Below are 13,519 nucleotides of genomic sequence, written 5' to 3'. Positions count from 1 at the left end.
AATGTGTCCTTGAAATGTCACAGCTGTGGAGGCTGATAACTGAGTTGAGCCACCTGAGCACTTTTACAAAGTAATCTGAAAAGATAGGGCAAGATGCCCACCATGACCTGTCAGTCTCTGGGACCTCTCCTAGGACCCACCTTCCTTGGGAAATTTCCACCAGCTTACCTGAAACCAGATTCCCCATTTCCTAATTTCTATTCCTATCAAGACCATTTTAGAGTCAGTTCTTGGATGACTCCCCTTTGAGGAACTACACGATAACCTAATGCTAAAACAAACGTCTTATGCAACCAGCGCAGGAAGTGGTACTCAGCAAGTGGGCAAACTCTTCCTTGAAATACTATGATCTTTGCCCTAACAAGGCAGGTGTGAGCAGCTACACCTGCCCTGTGGTTAGATGTTGTCTGGCATCATGATGAATTCTGAAGCCCATGTTATTGTTGGTCTAAGGAACCAGTCATATCTGCCTCAGCCATCAGGAGCAAAGGGGACCTAGGGTACTAGCTGAAAAGTGTAAGGAAATAGTCATTCATGGATGTTTTTCAACAAATGGTTAAGTGAGCACCTACCATGTACTAGGTTCCAGGGATAGGGCAGTGGTAGACAGATGTAGATACTGCCTTATGAAATAGCACCTCAAATTATAATGGCTGGCCAGCGCCATGGCTCAATAGGCTAATCCTCCGCCTTGCGGCGCCGGCACACCGGGTTCTAGTCCCAGTCGGGGTTCTGTCCTGGTTGCCGCTCTTCCAGGCCAGCTCTCTGCTGTGGCCCAGGAGTGCAGTGGAGGATGGCCCAAGTGCTTGGGCCCTGTACCCCATGGGAGACCAGGAGAAGCACCTGGCTCCTGCCTTCGGATAGGCGCGATGCACCAGCTGCAGCACACCGGCCGCGGCGGCCATTGGAAGGTGAACCAACGGCAAAGAAAGACCTTTCTCCCTGTCTCTCTCTCACTATCCACTCTGCCTGTCAAAAAAAAAAAATTATAATGGCAAAATTATCAAGGTTAATGATGGCCTTAAATAACCAGGAGTGAGTTGACACTAAAGCATATTCCATAGTCAAGAGTCAGGAGTGTCTCTGAGGTACAGTAAAATAAAACTCTAACTATATAGTGAAAGCAGGAATGATAAGAACAAAAGTCACTTTATATCAATTTGAGCTTCCCAAGAGAGTCCTAAATGTCACCTGGGTCTTTGTAAGAGAAAAGAGACAAAACGTCTCTGTAACAGGAGTCTTGTGGGGGTGTTACTACCACATGCAACAATGTTGTGCAGTGAAATGCCGAAATTTGTGGTGAATAGCACTGCCCTTTCTCTGAATACCTAAATTAAAATGGCACAGGGAAGTTCTACCAAAATGTTGATAATGATTGTGAACAACAAGGCAAGTCTCCTCAAATTAGTAAAACTACTGTTGCTTAGAATGACAGAGCAAATAAACAACAAAAATGCCTTCTTAAAGTATTGCCTTGTATATAAAAAATGAGAAGCCAAAACATGGATGCCAATTCTTCTTTAACGATTTATTTAAGTTTTGAAGGCCAGAGTTACGGAGAGAGAGGGAGAGACACAGAGAGATCTTCCATCCACTGGGTCACTCCCCAGATTTCTACAACAGCCTGTTATGCAACATTGCCAGCCCCAAATACTTCTCTCTCACTCTCTTTTAATTATTTACTTATTTATTTGAAAGGGAGAGAGTCAGAGAGATCAATTTTTCCATCACTGGTTCACTCCCCAGATGGCCACAATGACTGAGGCTGGTCCAGGCTGAAGCCAGGAACCCTGAACACCATCTGAGTCTCCCACTTTGGTGTTGTCTTCTTAGAGAACTAGAATGCAAGTGGATCAGCTGGGACTCAGACCCTCCAGGATATGGGTGTCACAAATATTAGTTTAACCTACCACACCACAATGCTGTCCCCTGGATGCCAATTCTAAGAGATACCCAGATGGTAGCTTGAAAAGCATGTCTAATTGGCTAGAAAGGATAGACCAGTAAATATTTATGTAAATCTCTTATCTATATGGTGCAAACTTCCAAATCACAGTGAGATGACCTAACAATAAGAGATGCCGGACAGGGGAAGGGGGGAAGGAAATGCAAAGACCCCACCAACCTCCTAAAATAAAATTATTTGTGGAAAAGAATGCATTGAGTGATGGTCAGAGATCAATGAAAGGTATGGTGGTAGAAGGCTATAGTGCAATATTTGAATTTTGTTAGAAGTTCCACCAGATGGATCCATAATGGCTCAGTGGCTGTGCTTTGGAAAATATCTGTTAAATATTAGTATGTAATATTTTAGTCCAACTATGGGCACCTTGTGGCTTAGGAAACAGATTTAAGAACCATTAGTAGTTATTGATAGTTAAAGAGTAGTAAGCAAGTATAATAAGAAAAGAAGGGCCATCCATGAGCATTTGAATGTACCCCAAATTTATGGGCAGAACAGAATGAATGGTCAAAGAGAACAAGTGAGGCATATTGTTAGAGAAGAAAAAGAAGTAAAGAATTTAGAGAGACACATCTGGTTAAACACAACTGAGAAGTACAGTCAGCTAAGGAATTTAAATTGTCCATTGGTTCAGCAGTGCCAGACAATTTTGAGTGGAATGGTGAGGATAGAGCCCAGACTACAAGAGGCTGAGAGTGACAGGGAAATCAGGAGATGTAGACAAGACCCGGATTTTCTTTATGTGACCTCTAAACTGAACCTCTATGTGGACCTCAGTAGTAAGATTTTATTTTTAAAAAACCTGACTTGCTAAATTGTAAATGCTGATCTTCAATACCGACCCACCTGGGCTATAACAGCAGGAAATAACCACATCTGACCCTACCTGCGGAAGTGTCCAGATAGTAAAGCATCCTAACCTTGACTCTTCTCGCCTATGAAAAGCATTGTTTAGCCCTAGAGGAATGATGCTTTAGAAAACTTTTCCATAGCAATCTTTGCCCTTCTCCTTAGTGTAAAGGTGTCCACAAGAATTAGCTCTGTACAATTCGAAGAAAAGGAGTTGGCATCTCTTCCTTAGAAAAGAAACCTTTGGAGCTAGTCAGGCATTGGGCTTTGAAATCCCCTGCCATGGAGGCACAGAAAGAACATCTTGAGCTGCCACACACGGATGCCAATGCCTGCCCTTCAGGACGTACAGAAGATGATCAACAAGTTTAGCTTGGCTACACAGCTGGGAGCCAGTGCACAAATACAAACGCCCTGCAGATGCTGCACGGCAGATCCTGCCTCTTACTAAACAATCACAAATTGAATGTCTTTCATGTAGACCAGCCATAAAGATGCCAGGAAAAACATTTCAGTGATTGTTCTACTTCATGAAGGCAGAGAGTCCTAGACTCTCTAGATAGCCTAGTGTGTTCACATGTTATCTTAGTATTTAATCCTTTTTTGGTGACCTAAATTGTTCACAAGTCTGCCCACCCCTATAAAAGAGATAAAAAGTTTGGACTTCTGTGATTGAAGCTGGGTAAGATAGGACCAAACTTATCTTCTTGAAATGGAAGATAGTTAAAAGTTGGTGTGCACATTAGACCTACACACGGACAAACCCTAATGCATTTGGGGTTCTGATGTAGTCAGAACAGGTGAAGGGGCCCTGGCAGGTATTTTTAAAGGTGCCCTGAATGATTCTATTATGCAGTGAGGGTTAAGAATTGCTGTCCTAGAAGAAGATCCTATGAAAATCTCCCTTTTATTAAAGAATATGTTACTTATAGTAAAACTGCTGTCAAACCAACCAATGGAAGATACTCTACTGTTTGTTAATCAGGTTTTTGTTAGAGCTGGAAAATCCATCCTAAGTGGAATTACAAAAAAATAATATGTATATTAGAAAAGTCAGACTAAAGGGCCAGGATTGTAGCATAGTGGATAAAGCTGCTGCCTGCAGCGCCTGCATCCCATATAGTGCTGGTTCAAGTCCCATCTGCTCCTCTTCTGACCCAGCTCTCTGCTATGGCCTGGGAAGGCAGTAGAAGATGGCCCAAGTGATTGGGCCCCTGCACCCATGTGGGAGACCTGGAAGAAGCTCCTGGCACCTGGCTTCAGATAGGCTCAGCTCAGGCCATTGTGCCCATTTAGGGGAGTGAACCAGTGAATGGAAGATCTTTCTCTCTGTCTTTCCCTCTCTCCATCTGTAATCTACCTTTCAAATAAATAAATAAAATATTTTTACAAAAGAAGTCAGATTAGGTATTTCATTCAACCAACATTCCCTCAAAAATTTTTCAGAAAAAGAATTTTTAAAATGTATTTGGGTGAGAGTGAGAAGAAAGATCTATCTTATCTGTTGGTTCACTCCCCAAATGCCCACAATGACTGTAGCTGGACCAGGCCAAACCTGGGAGCCAGGAATTCAATGCAGGTCTCCACATGGAGAACCCACTACTCGATCCATAACCCCTGTCTCCCAGGGTCCATATTAGTAGGAAGCTGGAATCAGGAGCCGGAGCCAGGTACTGACCCCAGGATACTCCAGAATGGGATGCAAGTGTTCTAACCAGTAGCTTAACCACTAGACCAAATGCCCACCCCAGAGATCATTTCTTGAGTGCATACTATGTGGTACACTCTGTTTAAACTGCTAAGAGAGGTACATAACTATTCTCTAGTCTTTGCTTTCACAGAGCAAGTAAGTCTTATGAAGAAAGTCTCATGTGTGATTAAAGTAAAATCTAAGAAAGCAAGAAACTTTAGATTTTGTACTGCCTTAGGGTCATTGCTACTGGGTGGATTAAGATGACTAAAGATTCTAGCCATCCCTCCTAGCAAAAGGTGACATCTGGCCGGCACCACGGCTCACTAGGCTAATCCTCCACCTTGCAGCATCGGCACACCAGGTTCTAGTCCCGGTCGGGGTGCTGGATTCTGTCCCGGTTGCCCCTCTTCCAGGCCAGCCCTCTGCTGTGGCCAGGGAGTGCAGTGGAGGATGGCCCAGGTGCTTGGGCCCTGCACCCCATGGGAGACCAGGATAAGTACCTGGCTCCTGCCATTGGATCAGCGTGGTGGGCCGGCTGCAGCGCGCCGGCCGCGGCGGCCATTGGAGGGTGAACCAACGGCAAAGGAAGATCTTTCTCTCTGTCTCTCTCACTGTCCACTCTGCCTGTAAATAAATAAATAAATAAACAATTTAAAAAAAGGTGACATCTATTTTTTCTTTCTCCAAGGCTGGCCCTGTGACCTTCTCTGACCAATAAATGCATAAGAAGTAATGCTACACTAGTTTTAGTCCTAGGCTTCTGGGAACTCAACAGCTTCTAACCTTGTTCAGTTGGAGCCATCAGTCACCATGAAAAGTGGTCCAGATACTTTGCTGGACAGAACACAAGGAGAGTGAAATACCTGGTAATTTTAGCCATGTAGAACAAACTACTATGTATGTGAGGAAGCCCAAGTGAGCCATATGAAGTAGCCACATGGAGTACTTCCAATGAATACCATCCTATGATTGAATAAGTGGTAACAGTGGAAGGCTCATCCAGTCAACCATAGAATCATGAAAAACAATACATAGCTTTTGTTTTCAGTTACTGAGCTTTAGGGTCATTTGTTACACAACAAATATTACTGATACAGAAATATGTAACTAGAAGTGTAGTGATACAATAACAAAAATCTAAAATACATGGCATTAACCTAGGTCAGGGAGAAGACAGAAGTTGGAAGGGTAGCAAAGAGACTAGTAAATGGAAGTTGGAAAAGCAGGTAAGTACTTGCTACTGGAAGCTAAAGAGAGAAAAACTCTTATCGAGTAGGTCAGAATTGTTTGGCTATAATGACCTGGAGGATAGAAAACATCAATGATTTATGGATCTGGCTAAAAAGATGCTCAAGCATAATGATGAAAGTGAAAGAGTGAAAGCTGGCATCTTTTAGCCACCTATGATAAAGCATGCACATCATAAATCGGAAATGAGCTGAAGAAGCTATTCCTTTTGAAAACAGAATTGAGAGGAAATGTTTCCATTCATGGACTTGCCAGGTTGGAAAATAAAACTGCTTCTCACTTCCAACCTCTCCATGAGGAAAAGGATTGTTCAGTAAAGGAAAAGCCTCAAGGTAAAGATCAAATCCAGGGCACTTGACACATTTTATGGCATAGATTTATGATGTGCAACCCTCTGTTAGGACCTCAGAAAGATGTGAGAATCTTTGGAGGATTTCTTCACAGAACCCTGACTTGCACTCCAAAAGAAAGAGGTACCTGTCTTGTAGAAATCCATGGGGAAGATTTTATTAAAATGAAGTGAATTTATAGTTTGATGCACAGAAAACAAGTAAAACTTCAAAGACCTGTATTGATGAGAACACCAGCAATTCGGACTAAAAGAGACAGGACCTTTTAAGATAAAGTGATACTTTCTGGGCTCCAAATGATGCAGAAGAGATCCTCAGGATAAAGTTAGTCAGCTATTGAAATGTGCCTCATTTCATGTAAAATAAAGGGATTCTTGGGCAGGCATTTGGTGCAGCTGTTAAACTTCCATTTGTGATGCCTGGGTTCCATATTAAAGTGTCTGGGTTTGAGTCCCAGCTCTGCTTCTGATTCCAGCTTGCTAATGTACATCCTGGGAGGCAGCAGGTTGCTTCTCAAATAACTGAGTCTCTGTCACCCACTTGAGTAACCCAGATTGAGTTCCAGGCTCCTGGCTTCAGCTTGGCCCAGCCCAGGCTCTTTGGAGTGAGCCAGTGGGTGGGATCTCTAACTCTGTCTCTCTCTGTCTCCAACTCTGTGCTTTTTGAAAGGAAAAGAATTGAAAGAAACAGAAAGAAAAGGAAAAGAAAAAGAGAAAAAGAGAGGTCTCAGGTTATACAGTTAAAACCCAGAGAGCAGGATGAGGAGCTTGCAAGAACAGAGGACTGGGAAAATTGAGGCAAAAAGCCAAATGAGAAAAGAGAAGGCAGAACTCAGCTCTAATCAAGGAATGCCCCCTGCACCACTATAGGAGAGACTGACAACTGGTGTCCTTGTGGACTTCAAAATTCTATGGACCATAGAAATCCTAAAAGATATGATAAGAAAGGATCTTCACCACGATGCATTACAGTCAAACTTTCAACAGTAAAAAGAAAAGATTCTAAAATGTACATGAGAGAAACGCCAGGTTAATTTCAGAGCATCTCCGATTAGACTCAATAGCTGACTTCTCATCAGAAACTCTACAGGCTAGGAGAGAATGGAGAGACTTAGTCCAAGTCTAAAGAAAAAAAAAAACTGTCAACCCAGAATACTGTACCCTGCAAAGCTCTCATTTATGAATTAAGGTGAAATAAAGACATTCCATAACAAGCATAAATTGAAAGAATTTGTCACTACTCATCCAACTCACAAAAGATGCTTAATTATGTGATACACACAAAAATGCAGAAGGTAGTTATCACCATGAAAGAATGTAAAGGCAGGAAATTCCCCAGTAAAAGTACAAGGGAAATCCAAAGTAAACAACAGGAATATTATGGAAAAATGGCAGAGTCAAATCATTACTTATCAGTAGTAACCTTGAATGTAAATGGCCTAAATTCTCCAGTTAGAAGACACAGACTGACTGGATTAAAAAACAAGACCCATTCATTTGCTGCCTACAAGAAACACACACCAACAAAGATACCTACAGACTGAAAATGAAAGGATATAAAGACAGAAAGCAAAAAAAGAGGAGGTATAGCAATTCTAATAAACAAAATAGACTTTAATACAAACTGTTAAGAGACAAAGAAGGGCACTATGGGGGGCCAGTGCCGTGGCACAGTGGGTTAACACCCTGGCCTGAAGTGCTGGCATCCCATATGGGTGCCGGTGCAAGTCCTGGCTGCTCCATTTCCTACCCAGCTCTCTGCTATGGCCTGGGAAAGCAGTAGAAGATGGTCCAAGTCCTTGGGCCCCTGCACCCACATGGGAAACCTAGAAGAAGCTCCTGGCTCCTGGCTTCAGATCAGTGCAGCTCCAGCCATTGCAGCCAATTGGGGAGTGAACCATTGGATGGAAGACCTCTCTCTCTCTCTCTCTCTGTCTCTGTCTCTGTCTCTCCTCTCTCTGTGTAACTCTGACTTTCAAATAAATAAAAATAAATCTTTATTAAAAAAGGGCACTATATAATGATTAAATGATCGATTTAACAGGAAGATATGACTATTATATATATATATATATACACACACACACACACACACACACAACCAATGCCAGGGCACCTGGCTATTTAAAACAAATGTTAATGGATCTAAAGGGAGAGATAGAATCTAATACAATAGTAATGGGGTAATTCAACTCCCCACTTTCAGCAATGGACAGTTCAAATAGAAAGGAAATCAACAAAGAAACAATAGAGCTAACTGACACTATGAACCAAATGGACTTAACTGATACCTACAGAACTTTTCATCCCACAGTTTCAGAATACACAATCTTCTCATCAGTACATGGGATTTTCTCTAGGATATACCACATGGTAGGCCTTAAAGTAAGTCTCAGCAAATTCAAAAAAATCAAAATCATACCATGCATCTTCTGTGGAAATTAACAGCTCAAGAATCCCTAGAATATATGTAAAACACATGCACCTTAATGAACAGTGGGTCAAAGAAGAAATCAGAAGAGAAATAAAAAAATTCTAGAAATCAATGAAGACAACAATACAACATATCAAAACTTACTAGAGGCCGGTGCCATGGCTCAATAGGCAAATCCTCTGCCTGTGGCACTGGCACCCCGGGTTCTAGTCCCGGTCGGGGCACCAGATTCTGTCCCAGTTGCTCCTCTTCCAGTCCAGCTTTTTGCTATGGCCCGGGAGTGCAGTGGAGGATGGTCCAAGTCCTTGGGCCCTGCACCTGCATGGGAGACCAGGAGGAAGCACCTGGCTCCTGGCTTTGGATCAGCACAGTGTGCCAGCTGCAGTGCGCCGGCTGCAGCAGCATTGGAGTGTGAACCAATGGTAAAGGAAGACCTTTCTTTCTGTCTCTCTCACTGTCCACTCTGCCTGTCCAAAAAAAAAAAAAAAAAAAAACTTTACTGGATACAGCAAAACAGTGTAAAGATGGAAGCTTTTAGCAACTGGTGCTTGCATCAAGAAATTGGAAAGGTATCAAATAAATGAGCTATCAATACATCTCAAGTGACTAAAGAAACAACAACAAATCAAACCAAAAATTAGTAATAGAAAGGAAATAATTAAAATTAAAGAAGAAATAAACAAAACTGAAAAAAATAGAAAAGATCAGGGAAATGAAGAGCTGGCTTTTTGAAAAAAAAAAAAAAACACTAGCCCAACTAATCAAAGAAAGAAGGAAAAGACAAAAATCAATAAAATTAGAGATGAAAAAGGAAATATAATAATAGACGCCACAGAAATAAAAAGAATCATCAAAAATTACTAGAAAGAGCCAACAAACCTGGAAACCTAGAAGAAATGGATAGATTCCTGGACACATACAACCTACCTAAATTTATCCATGAAGATATAGAAAATCAATAACCAAGACAAAAGTTGAATTAGTAATAAAGACCCTCCCAGCAAAGAAAAGTCCAGGAATGATGGTTTCTCTGCTGATTTATTCAGAAATTTAAAGAGGAACCAACTCCAATTCTTCTGGAGTTATTCAAAACAATTGATAGGGAGGGCATCTTCCCAAGTTTTTTCTATGAAGCCAGCATCACCTTAATTCCTAAACCTGAAAAAGATAAAACAGAGAAAGAGAACTGCAGACCAATTTCCCTCATGAACATAGACACAAACATCCTTAACAAAATAGTACCCAATCAAATCTAACAACACATCAGAAAGATCATTCACCCAGACCAAGTGGGATTTATCCATGGTATGCAGGGATGATACAACATTCACAAATCAATACGGGGGCTGGTGCTGTGGTGCAGCAGGTTAAAGCCCCAGCCTGTAGCACTGGCATCCCATATGGGTACTGCTTCGAGTCCTGGCTGTTCCTCTTCTGATCTGGTTCTCTGCTATGGCCTGGGAGGCAGTTGAAGATGGCCCAACTCCTTGGGTCCCTGCAGCCATGTGGGAGACCTGGAAGAAGCTCCTGGCTCCTGGCTTCAGATCTGCTCAGCTCTGGCCATTGCAGTCATTTGGAGAGTGAATGGAATAGAATGGAAGATCTACCTCTCTCTCTGGCTCTACTCTCTGTAACTCTTTCAAATAAATAAAATAAATCTTTAAAAAAAACACAAATCAATAAATGTGATACATTAACAAACTGAAGAACAAAACCATATAATTATCTAAAGAGATACAGAGTAAGCATTTGATAAAGTACAACATCCTTTCATGATGAAAAAGTTAAGCAAATTTGGTATAGATAGAACATACATCAACACAATCAAAGCAATTGATGACAAACCCTTAGCCAGCATCTTATTGAATGGGGGAAAGTTGAAAGCATTCCCACTAAGGTCTGGAACCAGACAAGGATGCCCACTCTCACCATTGCTATTCAAGATAGTCCTGGAAGTTTTATCCAGAGCCATTAGGCAAGAAGAAGAAATCAAAGGATACAAATTGGAAAGGAGAAAGTCAAACTACCCCTATTTGCAGATGACATGATACTATACATAGGGGAACAAAAATACTCCACTAAGGGACTATTGGAACTCATAAAAGAGTTTGGTAGAGTAGCAGGACATAAAATTAACGCACCAAAAAAATCAATAGCCTTTGTGTACACAGATAACACCGTGGCTGAGAAAGAACTTCTAAGATCAATCCCATTCAGAATAGCTACAAAAAATTAAGTATCTTGGAATAAAATGAACCAAAGATGTCGAAGATCTCGACAATGAAAATTATAAAACATTAAAGAAATAAATAGAAGACACAAAAAATGGAGAGAGAGAGACAAAAAAAATGGTGGCTTTATCTGCTATGCCACAGTGCCGGCCCCCATAATACCAGATTTCAAGATATACTACAGGGCAGTTTTAATCAAAACAGACTGGTACTGGCACAAAAATGGAGTAGCAGGTAAAGCTGTCGCCTGCAGTGCCAGCATCTCATATGGGTGCCAGTTCAAGTCCCACTGCTCCACTTCTGATCCAGCTCTCTTCTATGGCCTGGAAAAGCAGTGGAAGTTGGCCCAAGTTCTTGGGCCCCTGTACCGTATGAGAGACCCAGAAAAGCTCCTGGCTTCAGATCAGCCTGGCCATCAGGGGAGTGAACCAGCAGATGGAAGTCCTCTCTCTCTCTCTCTCGCTCTCCCTCTCCCTCTCCCTCCATTTGTAACTCTGCCTTTCAAATAAATAAATAAATCTTAAAGAATAGAAACTCCAAAAATCAATCCATGCATTTAAAAACAACTTATCTTTGACAAAGGAGCTAAAATCTACCCCAGAGCAAGGATAGTCTCTTCAACAAATAGTGCTGGGAAAACTGGATCTCCACTTGTAGAAATATGAAACAAGCCCTCTACCCTACACTATACATGAAAATCCACTCAAAATTGATTGAAGACCTAAATCTATGACCTGAGTTCATCAAATTACTAGAGAACATTGGGGAAACTCTTTAAGACATTGACATAGGCAAAGACTTCTTGGAAAATATCATAGAAGCACAGGATTCAAAGCCAAAATTGGGAAATGGGATTTTTTAAACAAAGAAACAACAAAGAAAGAAAACTATATACCAATATCCATGATTAACAGATGCAAAAATCCTCAACAAAATACTAGCTAATTGAATCCAACTACACATCAGAAAGATTATTCACCCAGATCAAGTGGACATTATCCCTGGTAGGCAGCAATGGTTCAACATAGGCAAATCAATAAATGTGATAAATCACATTAACAAATTGAAGAATAAAAACCGCATAATGATCTCAATAGATGCAGAGAAAGCATTGGATAAAAATACTACAGCCTTTCATGATAAAAGCCTTAAGCAAATTGAGTATACAGGGAACATACGTCAACACAATCAAGGTGATTAATAACAAACCCACAGGCAGCACCATATTGAATGTGGAAGTTGGAAGCACTTTCGCTAAGATCTGGAACCAGACAAAGATGCCCACTTTATCAGGGAATACAAGTAAAAAACACAAAGAGGTTTTACCTCATCCCAATTAGAATGGCAATTATCAAAAAATGAATGAATGAATGAATAAATAAATAAATGTTGGTGAGGATTAAGGAGAAAAGTACCTTAATACACTGTTGGTGGGAGCATAAACAGGTATAACCAATATGGAAGATGATATGGAGAGTCCTCAGAAATCTGAAAATATATCTACCATATGATCCAGCCACATGGGAATGTAATCAAATGAAATGAAATCAACATATGAAAGAGTTATTTGTACCCCATGTTTTTTTTAACTTTTATTTAATAAATATAAATTTCCAAAGTACGACTTTTGGATTATAGCCGCTTTTTTCCACCCATAACCTCCCTCCCACCTGCAACCCTCCCATCTCCCACTCCCTCTCCCATCCCATTCACATCAAGATTCATTTTCCATTATCTTTAAATACAGAAGATCAATTTAGTACATACTAAGAAAAGATTTCAAGAGTTTGCACACACACAAAAACACAAAGTATAAAGTACTGTTTGAGTACTAGTTATACCTTTAATTCACATTGTACAACACATTAAGGACAGAGATCCTACATGGGGAGTAAGTGCACAGTGACTCCTGTTGTTGATTTAACAATTGACACTCTTATTTATGACGTCAGTAATCTCTGGAGGCTCTTGTCATGAGCTGCCAAGGCTATGGAAGCCTCTTGAGTTCTCCAACTCTGATCTTATTTAGACAAGGCCATAATCAAAGCGGAAGTTCTCTCCTCCCCTCAGAGAAAGGTACCTCCTTCTTTGATGGCCTGTTCTTTCCGCTGGGGTCTCACTCACAGAGATCTTTCATTTAGGTCATTTTTTTTTCTTTTACCAGAGTGTCTTGGCTTTCCATGCCTGAAATACTCTCATGGGCTTTTTAGCTGGATCCAAATGCCTTAAGGGCTGATTCTGAGGTCAGAGTGCTGTTTAGGACATCTGCCATTCTATGAGTCTGCTGTTGCACCCCATGTTTATTGCAGCTCAATTCACAATAGCTAAGATATGGAATCAACCCAGATGTCTATCAACTGATGAGTGGATAAAGAAAATATGGTGTGTATACATATAAATACATATATACACTATGGAATACTACTCAGTTATAACAAAGAAATCCTGGCTTTTGCAATAAAAATGGATACAACTGGAAACCATTATGCTTAGTGAAATAAACTAGTCTCAAAAAGACAAATATCATGTTTTCTCTGATATGTGACAATTAATATAGCATACAAAAAGTATATAGGAATTAAATGGACATGTTGTGCTACAGTTGTTATTTTTAGCCCTTGTCTATACTTCTGTGCAACTATGGTATTCCTACTTTTTACTTGTTGGATATTCTAGGTATTGGTAAATTAAGCCTGTGATCATAGAGTAGAATAACTTACATTTTTGCAAAAATTAATGAAAAGAATGGAGT

The 13,519-nt window shown here is 40.8% G+C and overlaps 1 long non-coding RNA gene across 10 annotated transcripts in view; it reads right to left on the bottom strand.

Annotated features, from left to right (window-relative positions):
- The window catches only part of LOC127492830 (uncharacterized), a 55,768-nt gene that overhangs the window by 35,568 nt on the left and 6,681 nt on the right, over positions 1 to 13,519 (bottom strand). For 3 of the 10 annotated variants that reach the window (XR_016220132.1, XR_016220138.1, XR_016220131.1), the window contains exon 4: positions 9,562 to 9,694. The exons of the other annotated variants lie outside the window; for them this stretch is intronic. This is a non-coding gene — a long non-coding RNA (uncharacterized LOC127492830). Of the gene's footprint in view, positions 1 to 9,561; positions 9,695 to 13,519 lie in introns of those variants that run through there. 10 annotated transcript variants of the gene reach the window in all.

This window comes from Oryctolagus cuniculus, chromosome 14 (genome assembly GCF_051225735.1).
Source record: "Oryctolagus cuniculus isolate XC-2025 breed Fujian yellow rabbit chromosome 14, ASM5122573v1, whole genome shotgun sequence".
NCBI classification, from domain to species: Eukaryota; Metazoa; Chordata; class Mammalia; order Lagomorpha; family Leporidae; genus Oryctolagus; species Oryctolagus cuniculus.
This window is presented reverse-complemented; position numbering and strand designations above follow the sequence as displayed.